The sequence below is a fragment of the Bos grunniens genome, chromosome 6 (assembly GCF_055505025.1).
Source record: "Bos grunniens cultivar Pamir isolate PY7600 chromosome 6, Bosgru_T2T1.0, whole genome shotgun sequence".
NCBI lineage: Eukaryota > Metazoa > Chordata > Mammalia > Artiodactyla > Bovidae > Bos > Bos grunniens.
Genome location: NC_141170.1, coordinates 92,751,089 through 92,768,650, shown reverse-complemented (window position 1 = coordinate 92,768,650; position 17,562 = coordinate 92,751,089). Strand labels below are relative to the sequence as shown.

Here is a 17,562-nt window from a genome sequence, read left to right as displayed (position 1 = left end):
ACCAGGTGCTCTTGAAGATACAAATTATATAAAATGGGATTTTATACCTTGTTCAGTGTAAACTTTTAGAAGCTTAATTTCTAATGATCCTGGTCAGTGATACAGTATAGTATTCCTTCTAGTTGCTGACCCTTGGGAGATTTGAATACTGCATTTAAATTTGGGGAGTAGGGAACCTAAAAATCTGGTTTGTGAAAGTCGAAAGCCAGATTGAAACTATGGTAGTTTGAGGATGCTTGTAAAATACTTTAAAGAGTTCATTTTTAGTGTAAAAAATGCGATTTTTTTTTTTTTAATGTACCCTTGTCCACAGATTAGTCATTTAGAATTCTTTTTCGCAATTTTAAATAGTCGGATTTTTTTTTTTTAAGCAGCTGATTAGTATTTGTTGCAATTGAAGTATCCCTGTAAAGCCTACAAAAAAGTGTGTTTATTCATTGCTATTTCAGTTAGCTTGTGAGTTTCCTTATTCCTTTTTTGCTGGGCATAATCATAAGCACCTAAAGAGTCATAAGTTTTTCCTGCTTGTCCCACCTTGGTAGACATTCAGGGAATTTTTGTCTCTGAAATAATGTAAAATATCAGTCACTGTCAATTTGATATTATGTGATTATCAAGCGTGTGCGTGTGAGATCAGTTAAATTAAGATGTGTCTTAGACGGAATCTAAAAAACATGATAAAAATGAACTTACTTTAAAAACAAGAATGGACTCGCAGACACAGAATTCTAACAAATTTATGGTTACCAAAGGGGAAAGGGAGGAGGAAGGGATAAATTAGGAATTTGGGATTAACAGAAACCCATGATATATAAAACAGAGCACAGGGACCTGCTTTATAACGCAGGGAAAACTATATTTGGTACCTTATAATAACTATAATGAAAAAGAAGGTTAATATATATGTGTGTGTGTGTATTTAAAACTTTGCCAGTATACCTCAAATTAGCACAACTTTGTAAATCAATGATACTTAAAAAAACACCCAGGACAGAACACATGGACACACAAAAGGATACTGAATGATACTAAATTTGTTAAGCAGGTTGATAGGCAAATTGGAACCATTTATCTTAACAGGTACTGTGGGAAAATTTTGAACAATACTCTCCTGTTACTCTTGGCATTTGAATTGTGGCCAGTTCAGAATTAGAGCTTGTGAGTAGATCAAAGTTAGATTTAATACCAGTTGATAAAAATGGCAGGCCATCTTGCCTCCATTGGGACATTGTTTTGGTAGCTTTTATCTTCATTCTGTTTTCTTCATTATTGGGTTGTTTTTTGACTTGTAATTCTTTTAAAGATAAGAGATTTTTATTTCTTTAGTTAAACTGAAGGTATGTAATTTTACTTGCTTTTACATTGTGTTTTTTCAACTTTTTTAACATAGGTGGAATCCACTTGGACAGTCAGCTAATCTAATGTTTCCTTTTTTATCCCTTAGAAACATGTTTTGCAGAGAGTTTATAAAAAGTAAATCTTAAATTCATGTGACAAATATGTTATATAATGCGGTTTTTTGCTAAACAAAGACTATTGACAAGCAGATCTTGCATATTAATACGCGTGTTTTTGCTTTAAGAAAACATAGTGTTATCAGAGTTCATTCATCAGCCAAAGAAATTTGGTTCTAGTGTTTATATTTTACATTTTACTTTTTTACTCTGAATTAATATTATGCCTAATTATTTGACTTAGAGCAGTCCAGCTTAGAAACATAGTTTGTACTCCAGAGTTTCAGAGAATAAAATATTTAATGAATTATGTAACCATAATCCAGTTTGGATAGAAAATTCTACACAAAAATTTTTTTAAGTATCCTATTTAATTTATATAAGATTAAGAATATAGAAGTACCTGCAGTCCTGGATGTAACAAGGAACCTGTGAAGTAGTAGTTATAGCAGTGGTAATTTCTTCCTTTCCTTCTCTGCTTCTATTAGAAATTTTCTTGCTGTTTTGGAGTTGCTCCATCTTTGTCATCGAGAATTTTTTGAGAAGTGGAAATGAGCCTGAATTACAGTCTAATTTTAATATCTGTGTGACCTTGAAATTTCTAAGGCTAGCTGAAAAATGGGAATAAGATACGGTGATTTTGATTTTCAAATACAATATTCAGAGATGACAATTCGTCAGTTACGAAGAACTAGATAAAGTTAATATTCCATTGATGTGCTGCATGCAGGTGCATTCATGCATGGGTATGCTTACCTTTTCCTCTCTTTGCTAGGAGATTCACATAACTGACTTTATTTTTATCTTTTCTTTGCCATTATTCAGAAATACAAAACTTATTACTCATAACTGATACTCTTCTCTTTACAGTAAAAATCAGTAGTGTTCTCTTTAAAAGTTCCTATATGTGTCTAGAGAAAAAAGATGACTTTTGTCTCTTAAGTACTATGTAGTCATTTCTAGTCTCTTACTTCTAGAACCTGAGAATGTGATCAGAAAAATAAGATTTTTTTTCCCCAGTTGGAACTTTTGATACATTTTCATAGAAACAATGGGAAGCTGTAGTTTTTGCGCACTGTGTTCACTAAGAGTCTGGAATTATAACAGATCTAACCAGCTTTGCATTTCCTGGGCTACAGATTTAAAGTTCTAAGCAACTGACTTAATAGAAATGTTCTTTTAAATAATAGTCTGTAATAGTGAATTTTAACTTAAGCAGTCTTTATAGCTTAATAATAGTTAACACAGCACTTACTGTATGTCAGGCATCTTACTAAGTGCTTTACATGTATTCATTGAATTTTTTAGCAGCCTTATGAGGTAGGTATTATTCTTATTTCACAGATAAGGAAACCAAGGCACAGAGAGATGAAGTAACTTTGTGTGACTAACTTCCCCAAGATCGCACAGCTAATAAGTGGTGGGGTGGAGTTCAAACTAAGGCAGCCAAGTTCCAGAGTGTGTTAAACATGACACTGTCTTTCCAACAGGCATGTAATGCGTGTTCCTTGTGTGACTTGGAAAGATTAATTTGATAAACTTAATAGATATTTTGCTACAGCTCTAAAAGAAAATATGTGGACTTTTTTAGTTTCTGTTGTACTACAGTGTTTGCTGATATCCAAAGTAAAAAATCTTAAGGAAATAGCAAAGTGTCCAAAGTCTGAGGACTAAACAAGTTAGTTATACTGTTCATTCTTCAGTAAATGGTCTAGGACTTTGTGGGTTGATTTCTAAAGAAAGTGAATGATCTCTTCCCTTCTCCCCCTTCTCATTTGATTTCTGGACCTTGTCAATTCAAATGATTTGACAGGTAAAATATTTTGCTAGTTGAAACAGTATAGTAAAATTTTTTAAAAATTTGCAAATATGAAATCTGTTCTCAGCTACCTTTGTACTTTAGTAATTTTGGTGAAAGGTCTGCCATTTGAAAAAGTTTCAGTTATAATATGTCACTCATCTTAAAAGCTGAATTATTTGGCGGAGGTGGTAATATGACTAAGATTTCTCTGAGTAATCTTTGCAGCAAATTCTTTGCAGTAATCTATAAAGCTAAAATTTCTTTAGTTATGTATTTTAAACTTGTTACTGTAAAATGCTGTGCTTATTATGACAGTCAATAAGAATTTAGTATTTATGTGAACTAAATTGTTATAAAAAATTCTTATGGGGTTTTCCATGGGTCATCTTAGGATAACAGTTTATGTAACCACAAAGTCTGATAACTTAAAGTATTAACTAAGGCAAGAAATACTTCAGTAGAGAGAAAATACACATCTTTTTCTTGTACTTTTAAAAAAATTTTAATGTTGTGGGATAAATACTTTTTATTGGTGAGACATTCACATTTCAAGTAACTAAAAAAAAAATTTCTGCCAGGGTCACTGAGTTCCTAAGTGAGAGCGCTGGAACTCAAACCCAGGTTCTGTCTACAGGCTTTATTACTACACTTAGAAAAACTAAAATTCAACCAATACTCAGAAGTCCAACTCTTTACCTTTAAGAAAAACTCTTACCTTAAGGATAGAATGCCTCATAGTTCGCACACAAACATAAAATCAAATCTGAAAGGATGTATGGGTGGTGGCATGATGGGATTATGAGTGATACAATTTATTTTTTTGTTTTGAACTTGTACAACTTGTATTCTCAAACAGTATTAGTAAAATCACGCTTGGATCTTAATTTTTAATGTTATTTTAGGTTTTTTAATTACTTTTTCCTTAAAGGTGATGGATCCTTTTACCAGTCTGCTGGAGCCTGTGACCTCATTATCAGAATACTGTTTTTAAATGCATTAAATAAAATATTAATACTTAGGATTACAAAGGAAAATAATTGAAGTACAGTAAGGATTAAAACTGTTAACATGAAACATTAAGGATGCTGCCTGGCACAGGCCAAGTCCTATCTTACTGGTGTGAGATATCTCCTGTTCTTTCCAACCACCTAGTTCTCTCCAAAGCATTCAGATGTTAACTGGCTTTTTTGAGGATTCTTCTGAAAAAATGCTGTCCAGGAGAACTTTCTGTGACGATCAAAAGTTCTGTATTTGTGCTTCTAATACAGTAGCCACTAGCTGCACTGTTGAGCCCTTGAAATAAAACTAATCCAACAAAGAAATGATTTTTAAACTTTAAATGTAATTTTTAATTACTTGTAATTTAATTCCATATGTAGTAAATGGATACTGAATTGGACAGTGGCTCTAGAATCTAGATATATCCTGGTATATACAAACACATATTGTGTTACAACTTTGTAAGGAATAACTGGATACAACAAATGCCAGTTTCATTGGGCAAGTTATTGTTTAATTTTATTCTAGGAAGACATCTTTCTAATTTTTTTCTATATTCAACTTGCAAAGATAATTATTTGGTCTTGACAAATTGTCATATGACCTTGTTTTGCTGTTTAAGAAAATGTGTGTGTGAATAGCCAGTTGTTGTTTACATTGTCCACAAATCAATTTTTGTACAAAAGAGTGTACAATGAGGTTTGCTCAGGCTGTTCCTATCCAGATGGATCACTTCTAGGGGCAACCAGCATGGTCAGTTCTTATCTTTCTGTGGAGATTTGTATATTCAGTGTCCCTCCCACCCTCAGCACGGATTTCCATCCAAGGATTCAGTCAACTGGTCAAATTTTGGAGGGCTCTCTGTGCTGTGCCATTTTATTTAAGGGACTTGAACATCTGTAGATTTTGGTATCTTAGGGGGTCCTGGAACCAATCTGCCACAGATACTGAAGGAGATATATATATATACACACACACACTATATTATATGTATACACAAGCAAATGTGATATTGGAAATGTGGGGCTCCACTTATGTATGGATTTTTTAATTTCACTAAATGCATTCTGTGATACTACATGATCTGCAGTTGTTTGAGTCCGCAAATGCCAGGTTTTGGATGAGAAGGGCTGACTGTAAAGTTGTGTGTGGATTTTTGACTGTATAGGGTCGGTACCCCTAACCTCTACATTGTTGAAGGATCAACTGTATATCCTTTACAAAAAATAAGTAGTAGCCAACTCCATACACTATTTTGGCCTCTTGTGTTTTTAACTTATTATGTCTTTTAGAGCATTTCATATCAACAATCAAGTTTTCATTTTTTTTTTCTGATGATATATATTACATGGTTTGATCTTAAAACATATTATTTATATATTGATGAACACTTCCTGGGGTCCAATTAAGGCATATCAGTATATCAAAGTGTATAATCCTGAATTGATTATAAGAGGGAATGTGATTGTTAATCTGGGGATGAATTATAGTACCATTTGTGTTTATTGGTTTGGCTGTGTTATCCATACCTAAATTTAAAGAAAGATCGGGGAAGTGAAGTGAAGTCGCTTAGTCGTGTCTGACTCTTTGCGACCCCATGGACTGTAACCTACCACACTGCTCCGTCCATGGGATTTTCCAGGAAAGAGTACTGGAGTGGGTTGCTATTTCCTTCTCCAGAGGATCTTCCCAACCCAGGGATTGAACCTGGGTCTCCTGCATTGTAGGCAGATGCTTTACCATCTGAGCCACCAGGGTTAACTACTGTGATTATTTGAGAAAGGCAATAGAAAATTCAAAGGTGTAGAAGATTGTTAGTTATGCCCCCTAAAGAATCATACCTCCCTGTATCCATGTAGCCATACTTTTGAGTAGTCTACAGCTCCCCTCCTGTCATACACACACATCCTTTACCTCCCACCCTACTTCACATCCCCAGTTTAGCCATGTAACTTACTTTGGAATTCCAACCATTTGCTAGTTAAGTGCTATGATGAATAACTCTTACCTGTATTCTATACATGAGGTGGTATATCTGTAGGGTGAATGTTTTGTCAACAAATTGAAAATTTAAAAACTCCTCTGATAAAGCACTTTGGTTACTGTAGTTGGCTATCAGGCTACAATTTTTTTCTTTTTAGAATTCCTTTCTAACTGAGATATTTATATGTAGAAAAAATATACATGTGTCTGTAAGTTTTAGAGTAATAAACTGAAGACCCGTCATGTAAGACATCATCAGTGCTTCAGCTTTTTACTCCATGGTCACATTTTCATTTCTTTGCCTCCTTACCTATTCACTATCCTGACTTTCATGTTAATCATTTCCTTGATTTTTTTGAACAGTCTAATTATCTTTAGAGTTTAATATCCAGTCTGTGTATCTTTCAGCTGTTTTAATTTTGAAAAACTAAAAACTTAGATGATGTATAAGGAAAGCGCAGTATTGCTACTGTAGTTGAACACACCTTCTGGGTTAATAGCTTGGTTTCAACTTCCTGAAATTTCCACTAGAGCTCCTCTTGGGAAAACCAATGGGTAAGATTATGTTCTGTGAAACACAGGACTCTATGGTTACCTGGTGGGGCTGTGAAATGGGCCAGGCAGAGAACCTTCAGTTAAGAAAGAAGTCTCTTGGAATGAGTTGTTCTGTATTTAAGAATAGGTTAACTTTGGTGTCAAATTCCTAGCTGTTCCAGGGAGTAGGGCACAAAAGAGGGGGAAAGGAGCTTTGTTAGCCTATGTTTAAGTTGAGTTAAGTGTATATAAACACCCAGGCCAGACACATGTCAATCTGTTTTTTAATAGAAGGTAGCATAGTAAGCCCTTTGGTCATAACAGATGCAAAATGAATGTAGCCTGAATCGCACTGCTCCAGTCTAGACTGTTGTTCTCTATATCTGGTGCACACCTGTCTTGCTTGGATCCCTCTTGACTATGTTCCTGATTTGTTCTCGTGACTTCTGTGTTGCACCCCTCTGTTTGCTGTATCTCTTTTCTTCCTCTGATTATGGTTGGTTGTTTCACTATGGTGGATCACATCTTCCAGAAAATTTTTGAGAAAAGGTGCACGAGAAAGATTTTTGACACCATGCGTATTGAACATGTAGTTTGGCTGGGTGTAGTCTTTTGTTCAGAATTTTTAAGTCCCATGGTCATTTTCTCTCATAATTGTTAATTCAGGAATTATTCTGATGACTTTTTTTTTTTAACGTGACTAGTTCCCTTTCCATTCCCCAGAAATTTGTCGAGTTTCCTTGTCCCCATTTCACAGTGACATACTTTAGTATGAATATTATCTGTTGTGCTGGGTACTCATTGAACTTTTTAAATATAGTAACTCTTATCCATATATAGCAAATATATCCATCTCTTCTGAGAGATCTATTGGTGATTTTCCTATCCGTTTTTCTCTTTGAAACAGTTAATTATATATTGGAGTCACTAGTTCACTGAGTCGTTCATGTCTGCATGCTCTGACATGCTCTTGTGTGCTCTCTAAATTAAATATAAATTTTGCTCTCGTTTCCCATCTCTTTTTTGTTTTGTTTTCTGTGTGTGCTAAGTTGCTTCAGTTGTGTCCAACTCTTTGTGACCCCATGTACTGTAGCCTGCGAGGTTCCTCTGTCCATGGGATTCTCCAGGCAAGAATACTGGAGTGGGTTGCCATTTCCTTCTCCAGGGCATCTTCCCGACCCAAGAATCAAACCTCAGTCTCCTGCATCGCATGTGGATTCTTTACCATCTGAGCCACCAGGGAAGCCCTGAAATGGAAGTAGAGGCATAAAACATAAGAGACTCTAATCCTTACTCATAATATAAGTGAAATCTGAATTAAAACTACACTGAGATACCGCTTCCCTGGTGGCTCAGAGGTTAAAGCGTCTGCCTGGAATGTGGGAGACCTGCGTTCAATCCCTGAGTTGGGAAGATCCCCTGGAGAAGGAAATGGCAACCCACTCCAGTACCCTTGCCTGGAGAATCCCATGGAAGGAGGAGCCTGGTAGGCTACAGTCTATGGGGTCGCAAAGAGTCAGACACGACTGAGCGATTTCACTTTCTGAAATATAATTTTTATTGTACCCATATATCCAGTCTGGTGATAGTGGGTTGCCATGCCTCTCCTCCAAGGGATCTTCCCAATCCAGCAATTGAAACTGCATCTGTTGTGTCTCCTGCATTGGCAGGCAGGTTCTTTACCACTTCAAACCTTTTCTGTCTCATAATTTAAATTTCCAGATGTTCTCTGTCTCTCTGATCTTCTGAATGCTCATTTTCATAGCTTCCTGGAATAATTGTATGCTTTTGAATTGAATAACTTTTGGAGGACGTATATAGGTACATATTTTTAAAGGCATGATCTATCCCTGACTATTTTCTCCGAGTTGCTTTTTTTCTTTTTATTCTTGAACTCATGGCAGCAGTCCTGGGGACCTGGAGTGGTTGGGTGGGGCTGGGGATGGAGCTGCTGCTACTGCTAAGTCGCTTCAGTTGTGTCCGACTCTGTGCGACCCCACAGACGGCAGCCCACCAGGCTCTCCGTCCCTGGGATTCTCCAGGCAAGAACACTGGAGTGGGTTGCCATTTCCTTCTATAATGCATGAAAGTGAAAAGTGAAAGTGAAGTCGCTCAGTCGTGTCCGACTCCTAGCGACCCCATGGACTGCAGCCTACCAGGCCCCTCTGTCCATGGGATTTTCCAGTCAAGAGTACTGGAGTGGGTTGTCATTGCCTTCTCCAGTGGGGATGGAGAGACCTAGTTATTTCCGAAACAGCTTTCACTGGATTCTTTTTATTTATTTATTTTTGGCTATGCTGGGTCTTTGTTGCTGCACATGGGCTTTCTCTAGTTGTGATAAGTGGGGGCTGCTCCTTGTTGTGGGGTGCAGGCTACTCATTGAGATGACTTCTCTTGTGGAGTACAGGCTCTAGGCCCACAGGCTTCAGTAGTTGGGGTACAGTTGCCACGCGGCATGTGGGATCTCCCCGGACCAGGGATTGAACTGGTGTTCATTTGTTGCAAGGTAGATTCTTAACCATTGGACCACCAGGGAAGCCCTCTCCAAATTCTTTTTAATTTACTCCCTTCACTCCAAGTTATAAAGGTGCTGCCAGGAGACTTTAAGGTGTATACTGATAGTTACCACTTGTCCATCTACATTCCACTTTTCTTTCTTTTTTTTTTCCTCCTGCTCTCCCCATGATTGTGGACCTTCTTTTTTTTTTTTTTTAATTCACTGTAGTTTTAGTGCAGTTTTGACTGGGAACAAAATTAGAATCGTTTATTTATGCAAACATTTAAGTGCCTATCATGTGCCATGCACTCTTGAGTGCTTAACCCAGCTCTCCCTTAACCTACGAGATACTGGATTACTGAATAGAAGAGAAATAAAGAACTAATACTTACTGTGACATTTAAAAAGTAACTTGTTGCATTCTGATTATAGAATATAATGTTAACAATTTTTCTATATAAGTAGGCCAAAAATGCCAGGAATAATAACAAACCTAGGAAGTTCTTTGCAGCAATCATATGCTCAAATACCAGAGTCTTTAAGTGCCTAGAAATTATAAATCCTAACAGTTTGCAGGATTCATAAATCAAGTGAGAAATACAGTAGAGGACTTTAGTAAGTGAAGAATCATAATTTGCTTTTCAAAGAGTTACTGTTGGAAAGATGTTGTTTTTTTCCTAAAGTTGATGTGTACATTCCATATAAACTGAATCAAAATATTTGCTAGTGCAGTGGAAGCTACACTTGATGTTGGGGTTCACAAGCTGGCCTTAGGGCTGCTTTTTTGTGTGGCCTGCTAAGAATGGTTTTTATTTCACAAGATTGTAAAACAAAACAATGAAGAAGTGATCAGATTCCCAGCCTAAAATATTTATTCTCTGGCCATTTAAAGAAAAAGTTTGTAAGTTTATTTGAAAGAATAAACAAATGAAAATGGCATTAAATTTTTGAAAAGGAGGAGAAAAGGGGAAAGAAGAATGTCCCCTGCAAGGAGAAAAAAAACATTCAACAAAGGTACTTTTAAGAATGTGATGTTGGTGCAAGTGGGGACTGACATTTCTGGAGCAGACTGAGCAGTCCAGAAGTAGACACTACATATATTTGGGCTTCAATATTAATTTTGTCATAATAAATTTGGAACATTTAGATATGTATGAAGAAAAAAATCATCTGCAATCCTAACAATGTGTTTTCTGGTTTACTTGTTTGTGGACTCTTCCTCCCGCCCTGCCCACCATGTCTCCCTTTGTGCCTTTTCCTATTCCTTTGACTTTTTTTAGAGCAATTTTAAGTTCACTACAAAATTGAAAGGAATGTCCAAAGGGTTCTGACATACATCCTGCCCCAACATGCACAGTCTCCCGTGCAATCAACATTCCACACCAGAATGGTACGTTTGTTAACACTGGATGAACCTACATTGACACATCATTAGTACCTGAAGACTGTAGTTGACATCAGGATTCACTCTTATTGTTGCACATTCTGTAGGTTTGGACACTTGACATAACCCATTTATCATTATAGTTTCATACAAATTGTTTCACTGCCTAAAAGTCTTCTGTTTATCCCTCCCTCCTCCACAACCCTTAGCAACTACAAATCTTTTTACTATCCTTTGTCTTTCCCAGAAATGTGATTGTTATCATATAGTTGTTAAACTGTACGTACCCTTTAAGGATCCTTTCACTTAGTAGTATGCATTTAAGATTCCTCCATGTCTTTTCACAGCTTGATAGCTTATTTTCTTATTGTAGAATAATATTCTATTGTCTGGAGGTATCACAATATATTTAGGACTTGTTAAATTAAAAAAGTGGCTCCCAGCCCCCTAAAAGTAAAATTCTCTGTTTATTCAGTCCTGAAATCTTTTTCCGCATTTATGTTAGCATTTTAAAATGATTTTTCGAAACTAGTTCATATATCATAAACACTGATTTATCTGTTACCTTTGGTTGTATCTTTTTTGACTCTACTTTTGCTTGCTAATATAAAATATATAAAGCTCCTATTATCCTGAGAGTTCCTTTGAATAAATACAGAATTTAAAGTATAACTGGGTTAAAGATTATAGATGTTTTTATATTTGGAAGTTTGGGTAGTTCATTAAGTGAAAGGATATAACCAAACTCTCTAAACCTGGGGACATTTGAAACAGTGACTGTAGTACCTTGTTTTTTAATTTTTAAAGAAATACAGGTTGACTTCTTTGGAAAGATGATTCAGATACTCAGAGAATAAAAGGATAAATGTAATATTCTTATTAAAACCATAGTTTTAGTAAGAAATTTTAACGTTGAAATTTAAAATTTTAACATTTAGCATTCAGTTCAGTCGCTCAGTCGAGTCCGACTCTTTGCGACCCCATGGACTGCAGCACCCCAGGCCTCCCTGTCCATCACCAACTCCTGGAGTTTACACAAAGCTATACCCCCTTGCTATTTAGCATTATAGAACTTAAAATTAACGCATGGAATTTAAAAAGAATTCAACTGCTTGTTTAACTGTGACATGTTAAAATTGATTATTTAAACTAACAGTTAATCAGTATTGTTACATTTGAGTAATGCTTTTCAAATTAAAAGAAATAAACTTTTAAAAAAATCTTTTTACTTATTTTTTGCTGTGCTGGATCTTCATTGCTGTATGCGGGCTTTCTCTAGTTGCAGCTTGTGAGGGCTCCTTTCTAGTTGGCAGTGCTCAGGCTTTCCCTTGCAGTGGCTCCTCTTATTCTAGGGCGTGCATACTCGGGCTCAGTAGCTGTAGCTCATGGTCTCTAGAGCATGGGCTCTCAGTACTTGTGGCACATGGGCTTAGTTGCCCCATGAGATGTGAAATCTCCCCAGACTAGAGATAGAACCTGTGTCTACTGTCTTGGCAGGTGGATCCCCAGGGATGTCCAGGAATAAAGTTTAAAAGAAGCAGCAGTTAAATTCTTTACACTGTTTGCCTTTCAAATTATAATTATAAAACTTTAAAGAATGAATGAAATATAAATTATTACATTACTGGAACCAATATAATTTTGTGCAGTGTAGGTGCTTGTCCTAACATTTTAATATTACTGATTTATTTGAAACACTAATTTTTACTTTTATATAATGTTCAGCTTACATAAATTTCTCCATAGCTATTTTTAAATTAGTCTTGAATTGGAAGATTGGTATTGACATATACACTACTATGTATAAACTAGGTAACTAGTGAGAAACTACTGGATAGCACAGGAAATTCACTGCTCTTTGACAACTTGATTGGGAAGGAAATCCGAAAGAGAGAGGATATATATGTATATGTGTAGCTGATTCTGCTTATATTATACATATATCCCTTCTTTTTTAGACAGATTTTATTTTCTTGGGCTCCAAAATCACTGTGGATGGTGACTGCAGCCATAAAATTAAAAAGATGCTTGCTGTTGGAAGGAAAGCTATAACAAACCTAGAGAGCATGTTAAAAAGCAAAGACACCACTTTGCTTTCAGATTCGTATAGTCAAAGCCATGGTTTTCCCAGTAGTCGTGTATGGATATGAGACTTGGATCATAGTGAAGGTTGAAAGTGAAAGTCGCTCAGTCACGTCCAACTCTTTGTGACAGTCATGGAATTCTCCAGGCCAGAATACTAGGGTGGATAGAGCTTCTCCAGGAGAGCTTCCCAACCCAGGGATTGAACCCAGGTCTCCCGCTTTGCAGGCAGGTTACCAGCTGAGCTTCCAGGGAAGCCCTGAAGGCTGAATGCTGAAGAATTGATGCTTTTGAATTGTGCTGGAGAAGACTCTTGAGAGTCCTTTGGACTGCAAGGAGATCAAACCAGTCAATCCTAAAAGAAATCAACCCTGAATATTTATTGGAAGGACTGATGCTGAACTTCAATACTGAGGCCACCTGATGTAAAGAGCTGACTCATTTGGAAAAGATCCTGATGCTAAGAAAGATTGAAGGCAAAAGAAGAGAGAGACAAAGAATGAGATGGTTAGATGGCATCACTGACTCAATAGACATGAGTTTGAACAAACTCAAGGAGATCGTGAAGGACAAGGAAGCCTGGCATGCTGCAGTTCATGGGGTTGCAAAAAATCAGACATGACTTAGCGACTGAATAACACAACTATAGTTGATTCACTTTGGTTTACAGCAGAACATTGTTTTATATTCCAATAAAAACTAAAAAGAATATTTGAGTCTTCTGGTTGCCTTTGGTTTAAGTAGCATTAACATTTAAATTTTATTATTAACCTTATTCTAGATCATACATGTTTGTTATTTCTTTAGTCTCTACCACACTTTCTGAATTGGTAGACTTGTCCAAGATGTGCAGAATAATTTGGTTGACAAATATTAATGCTATTTTAAAAATTAGTTTATTTTAAATGGCTACAAGTCTTTCTAGTTTTAAAAATTAGGTTCTAGAAGATCAGAAATTCAAGTAGGACCTATAGGAATTATTTTATGTTAGTAAAATGTCATTAGATGTAGCTTGCTGACTATCCAAAAATACTTATTTTTTAGTTATAGTGCAGCAAATTAAACTCAAAAATCTAGTGCTAGTCTTCAATTTTAGATAGTTATTATAACTTAAATTGAACAGTTATTAAATTTTGCAGTAATTTTGGGACACAGTACAGTTTGTGCAGATGGTCACAGTTCTTCCCTCTATACCTCAATTTTCAATTTTTTTCAGTTTAGGTGTCATATTAAATTAGTTTAAAAGAACATTAAAAAGTACTATCTGGAATCAGAGGTAATATATAGGCTCTCACAGTCCTTTACATGAAAAAATTATCTATTTGAGCAGTGTTTTAAACTCTAGAAGATTTGTATTTGCTAAATCAACATTTATTGTTTATCTTCTCTAGCTTTTTAGTTTGTGGCACGAAGGTGTCACCAATTTGATCCTTTGATACAGACAGGGAATACTTGAAAAATCTATAGTTAGACTTCTGATGAGTGATGCCAGGTTAGTGGGTATTCCTTTACTATGGATAATGTAGTTGAAAACTAACACCCAAAAATAGTTGGTTTAATTATTTGTGGCAGTTTTTAGTGTTTATACCGGATTTTTCATTCCTTATAAGGCAGATGAGGCTATTTGTTTTTGTGTACTAGTTAATTGTACTAATTTACATATGGGAGGGTCTGTGGGGAATGCATCTTTGCTAAAAAGAGACCTGGGAACTGAATGTTTGGATAATAAAAGGAAGAGTCAAAGAATCATGAAGTCTATTTACATATGTTACTTATATCAAATAATAATATTCTTAGAGTTAATTATTTGTATCCATAAAAGAGCTTTTATTTATGTTTACCTGTAGCTCTTAAGATATTTTGATCATATAGGTATTTAGTATACTATCTTGCATAATATCAAATCCCTATAATTAATCATTGGTATTTACATATTTTTTCCTAGTGGAGTGTGTGTGTGTGTTGGAAGAGTGAAGTGTACTATTCCTGTCTTTTTTGTGGCATGCACGTGGAAGAGAGTGAAGGTGTGGAACCTGAGGCTGTGGTATAAAGCATGGTATTAATATATACTGTAGGGTTATACCACCTGGAACGAGTGTCTTGGTAACCGTTCTGGACACTTGTGAGAGTGAACAAGGGCTCTAGTAATAATAATTGTGCTAAAACAACAAACAGGTAAAACTTAGAGACATAGTATCCCTATTTATGAATCCTGACAGTCCTGCTGTGTACATATAGACAGTACATATTAGTGTCCACGGCTTAAGTTTGAAGAGCAGAGAATAGTAGTTTCATATATTGTAAAGATTGAGATGAAAGTGAAAGTCACCTAGTCCTGTGTACATATAGACAGTACATATTAGTGTCCACGGCTTAAGTTTGAAGAGCAGAGAATAGTAGTTTCATATATTGTAAAGATTGAGATGAAAGTGAAAGTCACCTAGTCATGTCTGACTCTTTGTGACCCCATGGACTATATATAGTCCATGGAATTCTCCAGCCCAGAATGCTGGAGTGGGCAGCCATTCCCTTCTCCAGGGGATCTTCCCAACCCAGGGATCAAACCCAGGTCTCCTGCATTGCAGGCAGATTCTTTACCAGCTGAGCCACAAGGGAAGCCCTATATTGCTTCCTATAGGCCCTATAGGGCTTCCTTCCCTATATGGAGATAATGTATATAAATGTAGCCTATTGCTTGTTAGTGACTGCTTAGTAAATGTTACCTATCATGTAAAAAAACTCATAGTTTGGTACAAGTGTGAGGATTGGTGTTACCACTTGAAAAGTCATAAAGCACTGCTGTCCTTTTCTGTTCTTTGCTTACCCTTCTGTTCATTATTTCCTATCTTTAATATGTAGTGCTTTCAGTTTACTGAAGTGCTGGGTTAATAAGCTGGTAGTTGTTGTTCAGTCACTAAGTTGTGTCCGACTCTGTGACCCTATGGACTGCAGCACAGCAGGCCTCCCTGTCCTTCATTATCTCCTGGAGTTCTCAACTCATGTCCATTGAGTCAAATGATAAATTTGTAATACTGTATATTAAATTTTTAAAAATTGAAATATAGTTAATTTACAACATCCTGTTAGTTTCTGGTGTACAGCCTAGTGATTCAGTTTATTAATGTATGTATATACATATAATGTTATGTATTAATATATGTACTTCTCTGCATTCCACTATAGGTTATTGCAAGATATAGTTTCATGTGCTGTATAGTAGGACCTTGTTTATTTTATATATAGTAGTTTGTTAATTGAAAGCTCTTACTCTCCCTCTCCATATTTTTTAAAAAATTACCTATTTATTTTTGGCTGTGCTGGGTCTTCGTTGCTGTGTGCAGGCTTTCTCTAGTTGTGGCGAGCAGTGCACAGGCTTCTCATTGCGGTGGCTTCCCTTGATTCAGGGCACAGGGCTCAAGAGTGTGAGGGCTTCAGAAGTTGCGGCTCGTGAGCTCTAGAGCACGGTGTCTGTAGTTAACGGTGCTTGGGCCTAGCTGCTCTGTGGCATATAGGATCTTCCTGGACCAAAGATTGAATCTGAGTCTCCTGCATTGGCAGGTGGATTCCCAACCACTGGACCACCAGAGAAGCCCTCTTCATATATTTTTAATTTGAATCTCATAAACTCAGCAAATCCAAAACCAGGTTTAATAACTTGTTCTTAAACTGGTTGTCTCTTCTATTGCCTTACTTGTTGTGTTTAATAAATTTGACCTGTCAATTATTGGCTTCCGCTGCTTCCATGTGGAAAGATACAGTTTTAGCCTGAGGCGTTTTACAGTCTTGCTCCAGTCTACTGTTGTAACTCTATCTTTGGTTTCATAAATGCTCTCTTTAGACTCCCTGCTTCCTTACTATCTCTAGAGAAAACACTGTACCATCTCACGGCTTTATTCACCTTTCTACCCACCTGAAATGTGTTATACAGTGGTTTTTCACTTGCAGATTGTCTTTTAGGTTGAAATTGTATTTGATTACTTTGAGAGTGGCCATGGTCTTTAAAATTAGCCTTTCCTGGTTTTGTCTGGGTAGTTTCTGGGATATTTAAAATGTAATTTTCAGTGAAATTTCCTTCTGTGGGGTGACCACCAAGCTGGGTGGTCACCAAGCTGGAGGGATGTTGCAGGACATTGCAATAGAGAATTTTGTTTTTAAATTGGATGTAGGAAATACATTGGCTGTCCAGTCTCTTGGACCGGGGATTGAACCTGGGCTGTGACAGTGAAGCACTGAGTCCTAACCACTGGACTGCCAGGAAATTCCCCCTTTCAGGGTTCTTTTGAATTATGAATTATGTTACTTAATTCTTTTTTGGTATATGTCTGTAATTAATTTGGCATATGTCTAAGATTGAAGGCAAAAGGAGAAAAGGGTGGCAAAGGATGAGATGGTTAGCATCACCGACTCAGTGGACAAGAATTTGAGCAAACTCTGGGAGATAGTGGAGGACAGAGGAGCCCGGTGTGCTGTATCGTCCATGGGGTCACAAGAAGTCGGATATGACTTAGCAACTGAACAACAACTATAATTGTAAACTAATTTTTGATCAAAGAATTTAATAATACAGCATGGCCATCATTCTGGACATTACTTCTCATTATATGTACTACCACAGATTTAAAAGTTAGGGGAGGGACTTCCCTGGTGGTCCAGTGGCTAAGATTCTGCATTCCCAGTTCTGAGGGTCTAAGTTTGATCCTTCGTCAAGGAACTAGATCGCTGTAGCTAAGATGTGGTCTAGCCAAAAAAAAAAGGATATTGGAGCTTCCCCATAGAACAGACCACCGCCATGGAATTAATCATAAAGGTTAAAATAACATCAAACATG

At 36.5% G+C, this 17,562-nt stretch overlaps 1 protein-coding gene across 3 annotated transcripts in view; it reads left to right on the top strand.

Annotated features, from left to right (window-relative positions):
* Positions 1 to 17,562, top strand: part of EIF4E (eukaryotic translation initiation factor 4E) — a 38,879-nt gene that overhangs the window by 1,999 nt on the left and 19,318 nt on the right. The window lies entirely within an intron of this gene.